A 10583-nucleotide genomic window follows, 5' to 3' on the forward strand; every position below is an offset into this window, starting at 1 on the left:
TCTAATATGTTCATAGCCATCCACTACCACCTTTATCTAATTTTAGAACATCTTCTGTCATTCTCTTCTTCCAGCAACCATGTTATGGTCAGTAGTTTATTATGGTGATTATCATACTGTTAAAATTATATGGAGATACATATATCTCCATAGATATAGATATAGATATAAATATAGATATAGATGATTATCTCCTTTGGAAAACTCTGGTTCTAAGGAGGTCAAATACTATGCATTACATTTTATTCATCATGATATCCCCAAAATTTCACTCAGTACTTGGCACACAGTTGACATAAAATATAAGTTTGGAGAGTGAGTAAAAACCTCATTTCATGGTATAATAGGAACACATTCTGATACCAGTAGATTCATAATACAGGTGATTCTAAAGATAGAAAGGTATGAAAGTAAGATGAGAAAGTGATTTTAAGACAATTTTAAAACTGAGTAGAGGGTATGGATCTCCATATATTTAAGTGTGTATTCCATGATATTCAGAGAAGGGAGGGAGGGAAGAAATGGGAAACTATTAGAAGGAATATAAATGATGAAAATACATGAAACCACAATGGTCCTCCACCACCACCCTGAAGCTAAAGAAATAGATGGGTATCAGTCTCTAGTATGAATTACCACCTTACCCAAGAAAGGCGGCCAGGAGACCAGGAGGCAAGAGTGAGTGAGGCCAGGAAGGCCTCCCAACAGCCAGACAAGGCCCCATGGGCCCCTCCGAGTGCCACCAGGCTCAGTGGGAAGTCAAAGGTCAAAGGCAGAAGGAAGAGCCAAGGTGATAAGGCCCACAGGAAGACAAAAGCTGGGAGTCCGAGTGTAAAATCCACAGTCCCTAAGGGCAAGAATGGTGCTGCTTCTCCAGCCAAAAATAAGGAAAACCACGTCCCTAAAGATGTGGTTGCCCATGTGGCCAAAGAGGGGCCCAAAGCCAAGGCCGCTGCCCCTCCCAGGGGTGGTAGATCTAAGGTGGTACCTGAACCCCTGGCCAGGAAGACAGAGTTCCCAAGGGCCCAAGGAGGCCGGGCATGCCCACCAAGGCCTCATCGTCCAAACTGGCCAGTATGGAGGCAGAGGCTGGAAGCTAGAGCTGGGGTGGAGACACGGAGATCCTGCCCGAGTTTTTATTCCCCCCAAAATTATCACTCTATTTATTTCACTGTAACCTATATATTGATAAAGGCTTTTTTTCCCTCAAAAGCAAAACAAAACAACCACCAACACCTAAGTAATCACTGACCCTTGTGACTAATTTTAGCTGCACTGTGCCTCGAATACTGAAGATAAACTTGCTCACATGTGTGACTGTGTCCTGATTTAAATGTCTACACTAAGATCATGATTCCTAAATCAGTAAGGGTTAGGGGGTGAAGTATTCATGCCTGCTACAACATGAATTAACCCATAACAAATTATGCTAATTTAAAGATGCCCATCACAGAAGGCCAATCATTGTATGTAGACTGAAAGTAGATTAATGGTTGCTGAGAATTTGAAGTTTCTGAATCTAAATTATGCCCCAAGCTCCTAGGAAAGGAACTCTATACTCAAGACAGGAAGAAAAAGAAAATAATCTTATTAAACTTGTGCTAAAACATGCCCAGGGCACATTCATTAAATTGGCCCTTTAATCTCCAGGCCTGACCAAAATAAAAGGGACTATCATTCTTGCCTTCTATCACGTATGGACCCCTAAAATGGCCATTCTGTTAATTTTTTCTTCAGATCCTTTCTTGATAGCTCTTTAGTCTATTTTCCACAGTATAATCATGCTTGCCTTGTTAAGTTTTGAGTGCTCATATTATGTTAGGCTCCATAATAAATATTTTAGTTACCATTTCAGTGAGCTGTTGGTCTAATGTTGCACTAGCTGCATCAGATCTCTATGAAGAGTTTTAGATAAGCAGAACTACAAGTACCACCCAGGAATTTCTGTTTCACTAGTCCAAAATGGTTTTGGAATTTGTTCCAGTGTTACTGACACACTTGGTGACCTGGTCACCAAGAAAGGTAACCGGTACAAGGAAAATGTCATTTTCCATATTTTATAAATCTTCAAGTTGAGGATAATTAAGGTTATAAGTCTTCTCAAAACCACATAATTATCTAGGTCAGGAGTTATCAAATCCAAGTCCCCACCCATTTTTATTTATTTTATTTTTTATTTTGTTTTGTTTTATTTTATATTACATGGGGGGTGTGGAAGAAGAGGGGCAGAGGGAAAGGGAGAAAGAGAATTCCAAGCAGGCTCCATACCCAGCATGGAGCCTGAAGCAGAGCTTAATCTCTCAACCCTGAGATCATAACCTGACCCAAAAGCCAGACTTGGACACTTAACCAACTGAACCACCCCGGTACCCAACCCTGCCCCCACCACCACCTTTTTTTTTTTTTTTTTAAGTCATTTTGGAAGATAGATATCCTCATTTGCCCATGTATTGTCTATTGCTGCTTTTATACTATAGTGGCAGAACTAAGTAGCTGCAATAGAGATCATATTAATCACAAAGCCTAGAATACTTACTATTGACCTTTATATATCTATATATATAAATATATATACAGATCTATATATATATATCACATCACAAATGAGTACTTTTACTTGTTTACTAAACTTTAATTTCCTTATGCTTCTAATCTTCAAAAGAATTGGCTTTAGTTTCTTATTTTATTAAGAATACCTGTTGAAGGGGCGCCTGGGTGGCTCAGAGGGTTAAGCCTCTGTCTTCGGCTTGGGTCATGATCTCAGGGTCCTGGGATCGAGCCCCGCATTGGGTTCTCTGTTCAGTGGGGAACATGCTCTCCCCCTCTCTCTGCCTGCCTCTCTGCCTACTTCTGATCTCTGTCAAATAAATAAATAAAATTTAAAAAATATTCAAAAGAATACCTGTTGAATAAGAAATAACAAGTGTTGGTGAGGATGTGGAGAAAGGGGACCCTCTTGCACTGTTGGTGGGAATGTAAACTGATGCAGTCACTCTGGAGAACAGTATGGAGGTTCTTCAAAATTTAAAAACAGAACTACCCCATGACCAGCAATTGCGCCACTGGGTATTTACCCAAAGGATACAAAAATACAGATTTTAAGGGATATATGCAACCCGATGTTTATAGAAGCATTATCAACAATAGCCAAACTATGGAGAGAGCCTAAATGTCCACTGACTGATGAATGGATAAAGAAGATTTGGTATATATATATATGAATATATGAAATGGAATATTATATAGCCATCAAAAAGAATGAAATCTTGCCATATGCAACATGGATGGAGCTAGAGTATATTATGCTAAGCAAAATTAAGTCAATCAGAGAAAGACAAAGGCCATATTATCTCACTTATATGTGGAATTTAAGAAAGAAAACAGATGAACACATAGGATGGGGGAAAAGAAATATGGGAGAGAAGGAAACAAGCCATTAGAGACTCTTATTATAGAGGACAAGGTAAGGGGTGATGGAGGGAGATGAATGGGGCATGGGCTACCTGGGTGATGGGTATTAAGAAGGGCACTTGTTATGATGAACACTAGGCATTCTATGTAAGTGAGGAATTACTGAATTCTACTCCAGAAACCAATATTGTACACTGTATGTTAACTATCTAAACTATAAATTTATTTTTTTTTAATTTAAAAATCCAGATATCAAGTAAAACTAGGTATTATATGTTGGCTAAATGAACATAATAAACAATGAATCTTGGAACACTGAAAAAATAAATTTAAATTAAAAAAAATAATAAATAAATAAATAATGTAAAAAATACAAATTTTAAAAAGAATACCTGTTGATACTAACATTTTTAACAATCACATTGACCTTAATTTTATTCAAAATCTTGCTAACTTTTAATAAATACTTTTAATAAACACTAAAAGCCAGTCACATTATTTTATGTTATTATTATAAAGTTATTACATCAATAATTCTATAACATAGGCATACTGAGTACACTCATTTTTATATTTTCAGAGAAGTTAGTAGATTAGTGTTAAAAGCAGGATTTGTATCTAGGCAGGGTAACTCCCAAAGCCCCTCTTTCCATTCTTAATGATTTGTCTTTCCTTCTTTCCTATTATTCTTGTCTGAAGAAATAATCTTTCCTTCTTTGTTAAGTAGATTCCTTCACCTATTGTCTTGATCCCATGCCCTCTTCTGGAAATTTGTCTAATCTAATGTGAGTCACCTAACAACTTGAATCATGCTTTCACTAATTCTTACCAACATAATCGATTTCAATGACTGGTATCAGGCTCATTGTAAGAGCTGGTGAAATGAACGAACTGAATTCAATGTGTTTTTATCTACCAAACACGCAGTTGCACAATGTATTCCTATCCTGTGGCTGCTGTGACATGTGACCACAAACTGGTGGCTTAAAACAACAGAAATATATTTTCTCACAGTTCTGGAGGCCAAAAATCCAAAGTCAGCATCACTGGGCTGAAATCAAGGCAAAAGTCAGTGAGGCCACCTTCTCTTTGGAGGCTCCAGAGAAGAATTACTTCCCTGCTCCTTCGAGCTTCTAGTGGCTTTTGTCCTACCTTGAGTTGTGGCCACATGACTCTAACCTTCAAGGCCAATTATCACTAAAACCATCTCTGCTCCATCTTAGCATTGCTATTTCCTCTATACATGTCAAATCTCCCCCTGACACCCTTTTATCGGGATACATAAGATTGCATTTAGGGTCCACTGGGATAATCCAGGATAATCTCTCCACATCAAGATCTTTAACTTAAGTATAGCTACAAATAACTTTTTTATTTTGTTATTACTATTATTAGTCATGTAAGGTAACATAAGTAAGTTCCAAAAATCAGATCATGATTATCTTTTACGGGGACATTTTAAGCCTACCAAATGTAACATAGAAATGATTCTATCATTGATATATTTTAATGTAATGTATGAAAAAATAAAATAGTATAAACCATTTCTTTCAAATGTTGTGCCACATGTAACATTTCATTTATTAACCATGTTCAAGGCACTAAGTTTGAAAAAGTTATGGGATTTTTTTATTGAGAAATGTGTGAAGTTAAACACAAATTAGGGAGTAGTATAGCATGACTTACTCTATGATAAATAGCTAATTTTTGCATTAATGCCCCTGTTAAGTATGAACTATGGGATACTATTGTTTGTGGGAATGAGAAGGCCTCAAGAGCCACTGGAATTGGCTCAACAGTTACCCTTGAGTAATGTAATGTTCTCTCTTTTGCTCAGTGACATCTGAGTCACAAAAGATGCCTGCCACATCTTTTCTCTTCCCCTCTGTTTTTTCTTGACGTCCTTTCCTTTCCTTCCCCAAGAAGAATTTGGGAGCCACCTGTGGAGATATTAGGTTTAGAATGACTGAATCAGTGCAGCATTGGCAATTATAACAGAATAGTATACGTTCTTTTTTTTTTAAGATTTTATTTATTTGAAAGAAAAAGAGAGAACACAGGCAGGGGAAGTAGCAGACAGAAGCAGAGAGAGAAGCAGGCTCCCCACAGAGCAGGGGGGCTCAATGTGGGACTCGATTCCAGAACCCCAGGATCACAACCTGGGCTGAAGGCAGTCACTTAACCAACTGAGCCACCCAGGCACCCTAAAATTTTTTTCTTGCTGCTATAAAATGATTCAGATTTTCATGGTAGCACTTCTATGTATCTCCCTTACCTTTAGCATGTGTTTGAAACTGACTACACCTTGTGTTTGAGGGGGGAAAAAAGAAGTTTGTTCGGTTGTTTGGTTGACTTGTTGATTACTATTATCAGTTTCACTTACTGTCTGAAAGTCCATGGGGGTGGGGGGATAGAGGCCTTTGTAAACATATAAAGATGAAATGGCAAATGAGAGGGAAATAATGTGTGATGACTTATGGCTTGGGTTTGAGAATCTGGAGATTTGAAGCTAGCGGAGTTGCCAAAGGGCAGAGTAGTTACGGTACTTCCTAAAAAAGTGCTGGCTTCATAAACCAAGAGAAGCATTACTTTAACTGACTATTTGAGTTCTCAGGATTTAAATTGGGTAGAGGTCCTCTTCAGTGAACACCCTACTGGTAACTATTATCTCTCAGCCTCACACCCTGGCTATCAGCCAGTTTATCATTTCACCTGCTTCAAAGCGAGAAGTCCAGTTCTTTTCAAAAGTCAAACCTTTTACTGTCCAGCAAGAGGGATGAATACCAGTTCGCCAGAACCTTGCCTAGTACCCACCCACCTGACTACTATAGTTGTTGCCTTCCTATACCTCTCAGGATATGTGTAAGCCCCAAGGGACCACTGAACATTTAACGAATGTTGGGGGGAAAATTTTGTCCCATTTTTAGAGGTTTACAATGGAACAAACTCAAGACTTTGAAGTCAGTATGAAGTTTTTACCATTGTATAACTAGTATCCCTGTTACAATGCTACACTACTCCTTGGGTAACATACCCCAGGGAGGGTGGAAGGTTTGAGTCACCTTATTTTCTGTGTTACCTGAGAAGGTTAGGATTCACAAAGCACTAACATGCACAGAGGCAGAAATATGTTTTTCACTATTCACAGGTACTGAAACTAACATCAGGATCTAAAAACATATTAAAATAGTTAATATTTTTCTGTAGAACTATAATCTTGGCACCTTCTCATAGTTCTTTATTGAAAAGGTCCCGAAAATATTAACTTACCATGAAAATTAAACAATATAAAAATCATACCTAGTCCCTGGCATGTCATTTCAATGCTCAGTAGCTATGTAAAAATTACATAATTACTGCTATGTAATAATAATTGTAGTGGGGTTTTCTAAGGCATTCTCTTTGATTACTGTCATTTCTGAGCATGCTTATCAGTCTTTATCCTGATTAGTTGCTGAGGCAGATCTCTAGATGATAAAACTGAAAAAAAGTTCAGAAAAAATAATTCACAAAATCTATACATACAGCTTATAAAATCTGTACATATTCATATGCTAGAAAATAACTTTGCTGCCAAGTTATTTGATATTGTGAGCAGTTTGAAAAAAAATGTGTATATTTTCACTGCTTACTGTTGGGGAAGATAAGAAGGCTCTATTTCTTTTCTTCCCTTCAAAAACTTCAAAGACACAAACACTTGAAATCAGAACTTAGAGACTATGACATAGCGCCTGATTACCTAATTCTTTCATTTCTACAAGTAGCTATATACCTCTATGACTTGATAAAATAGTTATTGAAAAATCCACTGTGGAATATGTGGATCTGGATGAGGAAGATCTCTAGGTATTGAGTGTGTGTCTGTGTTTTCAGGCTATTTGTCTTCTGACCTACTTGGCTTTCTGGAGTCAGCATGATCTAATATTAGTAAAGCTAGAATACCACAACTACACCTCAAAGCCAAAGGACCTCATTCATTTGCTGTTCTCTAAATGTGAGATTTCTTTTGGTGTATATTGAATGATGTTTAAAGTGACAGTTCTTTCCCTTTTGGCTTTGTTGTTCTTTTCCTATTGATTGTCATTAGAACATTCTAGTCACTCTATTAGTCAGAAATGGTTTTATATATTTATAAAGAACTCCTTTATGAGGAACTAGTTTTCTTGTGGCAACTTCTTATATTTAAGAAGCACAATGTCATATTTCATGGGTATTCTTTAAATTATTTATCATTGTGGCATATCAATAAATAACCATAAGGGCAGGTAGAACTATGTTTAGAATTCAGAAAACCCTCTGGGATGCTTCTTACTACATCCATGTCCAGACACAAAAGTTAATGAAGTTATCTCCAACTCAATAATAGCAAAACTATTGAAAATCAAGCCTTCAGGAATGCGGTTTGAGTAACCCAAACAACTAAAGACCTCTGACAATGAAAGACTCAGTAGAGGAAAAGGGATGTAAAATGAGTAAAGGAAGACTGCAGCAATAATTTGAACTAATCCCTTTGGCCAACGGTGTTGGTCACATTATTTCTTTTTACCTTCCACCCTTGTCCTAATAGTTCATATGAGTAGTGACAGCTACCTTTACAACTTAGTTTAAGGTTACAGAATATCCTTATGTGGATGTGAACACAATAGATAAGGAGATAAGATTTTGGTGTAACCAGATGTATCAATCATGTTTCTAGCTTCTGTGAACTGGATATTTTAACACCTGCCCTACATGCATGTGCCATACAGGCCTTATTTTGGACAACCTGATAATATGCCTCTATCATGGTGTCTTGGCCTCCCAACTCCATTGTGCTGCCTCACTTTCTCAGGACGAGTCATTCTCCTGGGGGTGCACTTATCAAACACACACCAGCCCAACCCAGAGTCCACACTCCCAACTATTTTCCTTATTGGGCTTTTATACTGTCTGTAACTGAACTTGCTTTAATCGCCCCAGGACTAGTTACCTAACAATCGGGACAGACTTTATGCCTCAGAGCCCGAAACTAGCCAATTCTAAACTTGCTTACCCTGCCTTGCCCATTTCTTCTCACAGAAATCATAGTAATGCCTCTTGACCCATTTTCCCCATTCCATCTGCCTCGAGATCAACACAGGGACTTCCCCATGTGACCCCACCCCTAAGGCGTGGCATGCCTTTTCAGCTTCAGAACTGTGAATAATAAACTATCTTTGCAATGGCAATAATCTCCCAATAGGTTCGCCTTCCTATACTTCAAATTTTCTACTGATACACTATATTTTAAAACATCCATGTTGGAAGATGGTCAGATATTTTTAGATTCATGAGAGATGCCTGCATCACATAGTGAAGAAGATGCTACTGTCATGACTGTTTTAAGCATGGGTAGAAGGGAAAGAAAGAATACTGAGAATCCAGAGAAGTGGGTATCCTATCATTTATCTGTCTCAGCCCACATTTCCACCTTGCTATGCTAATATATCTTCAGGAAAGTCTTGCAAATTAACTACAAATATAGTTGTCTATTATCTATCTGACACCTTGTTTGGAGCTGGAGATAACAGATGAATTCAGATATAATTTATGTTTTGGTATACATTCTTTGTAATCAATAGTTGAAAGAGTATGATTTAACCAAAATCCCATACAATGTGAATATTAAAATCTAGTTTTCAAAATCAATAGTGGGTAACTTTTAAAATTAGTGGGCTTTAATAAAATTTATACTTATTAAATTAAATGTTATTAAAAACTTATGAAAATTTATTTGTTATTAAAATTTATAAGTTTATAAATTATTAGAATTTATAAAATAGTGGACTTTATAAAATCATAATCTTCAGAAAATAATTTTAGGTAGTGTGCATGTAACCAATACAAATATAACTCATTTATAAGTATTAACTCATTAATTCTCATAATGAATCTTTTATTCTTAAATTGAGAAAATTAAGGTAAAGAGACACTAATTAATTTGCTCAAGATCACAAATAAGTCTTTGAAAGATAGGATTTGAACCCAGGCAATTTGGCCTCAGATTTCATGCTCTTAGCAGAGTCTATAATATGTTGCATCTTACTTTCTTTAAAAAAAAAAAAGAATTTATTTCTTAAAATATTTATAAACAATATACAGTTGCATTACTTTTTATCATGCCATCACATAACTCAACAGTAATTTTCAAAACTGCAAGCAAAAATGCCAAAGGGACAGTATAAAGCACAGTTGGACATATTATAAAAACCACATTCACTTGTATTCTTTTAATAATTTATCTAACACTACAAAGGTTTGTTGTTGTTTTTTTTTCCCCCACAGAAGTACAGGATTCTTTTACGGTTCTAGTGTTTCTATTAATGATATTGCAACTATTTTTAAATATCTTTGAGCCCTCACTAAAAAAACAGTATTTGTACCATTTCTATAATGAAAATACTCATTGTATCTACTCATATAACTTCATAATTTAAATAATTATCTTTTATTCATTTTCTCATTTCAATATGGATCTGATAGACTACTGCATATATTTATACACACACACAAACAATGAGGCCTGGTCTTTCATCACAGATATTTTGATGGGGATTGTTCTAAAGCACATTACATCCCACAAATCAAATGCACACAATTGAGATTTCCCAATGTTAAGTCGGAAGGCTAACTTTTCTCTTTCATCATAAACAAGGTTTGAGAACCAAAGTGACTAGGAGATACACAGATAATATGATTGAGTGAAGGCACTCATGGGGAGAAAGAATTAACAGAGCTTATCTTTAAGGTAAAACATAGATTCTCCAGTTGGGCAGATTTTTCTAATTTGCTAGCCAATTTTTTAAACATTACATTGGCTAAATAAAACCCACCAGCTTCAGATCAGTGCTATATGTATTTTCCTTTGGTTATCTCAGGCACAGCTATTATTTCAATCAAAATCTGAACTATTTATCTAAGTCCAGAGTTCTCTTCTGTACTACAGGCCTGTATACTCAATCGTGTATTCAACTTCTTTGGTTGTCTTAGAGATCTATAACACTCAACATGCCCCAAACAGAAACAATGTTCAACTCCATAAAAATCAATTGGTTTCTAACTTCTACCAGTGACTAAACCTCCTGCGGATGCCATGAAGCTGTTAAATATGAAAATCTCTTTTTTCATGTCATGAGAGGCCAAATACACTATGA

General features: G+C 36.4%; 1 pseudogene; it reads left to right on the forward strand.

Annotated features, from left to right (window-relative positions):
- Positions 1–627: 627 nt before the first annotated feature.
- On the forward strand, positions 628–1100 carry LOC116877442 (annotated as a pseudogene).
- The last annotated feature ends 9483 nt before the right edge of the window (positions 1101–10583 follow it).

The sequence above is a fragment of the Lontra canadensis genome, unplaced genomic scaffold (genome assembly GCF_010015895.1).
Source record: "Lontra canadensis isolate GAN:19392208 unplaced genomic scaffold, GSC_riverotter_1.0 scaffold52, whole genome shotgun sequence".
NCBI classification, from domain to species: domain Eukaryota; kingdom Metazoa; phylum Chordata; class Mammalia; order Carnivora; family Mustelidae; genus Lontra; species Lontra canadensis.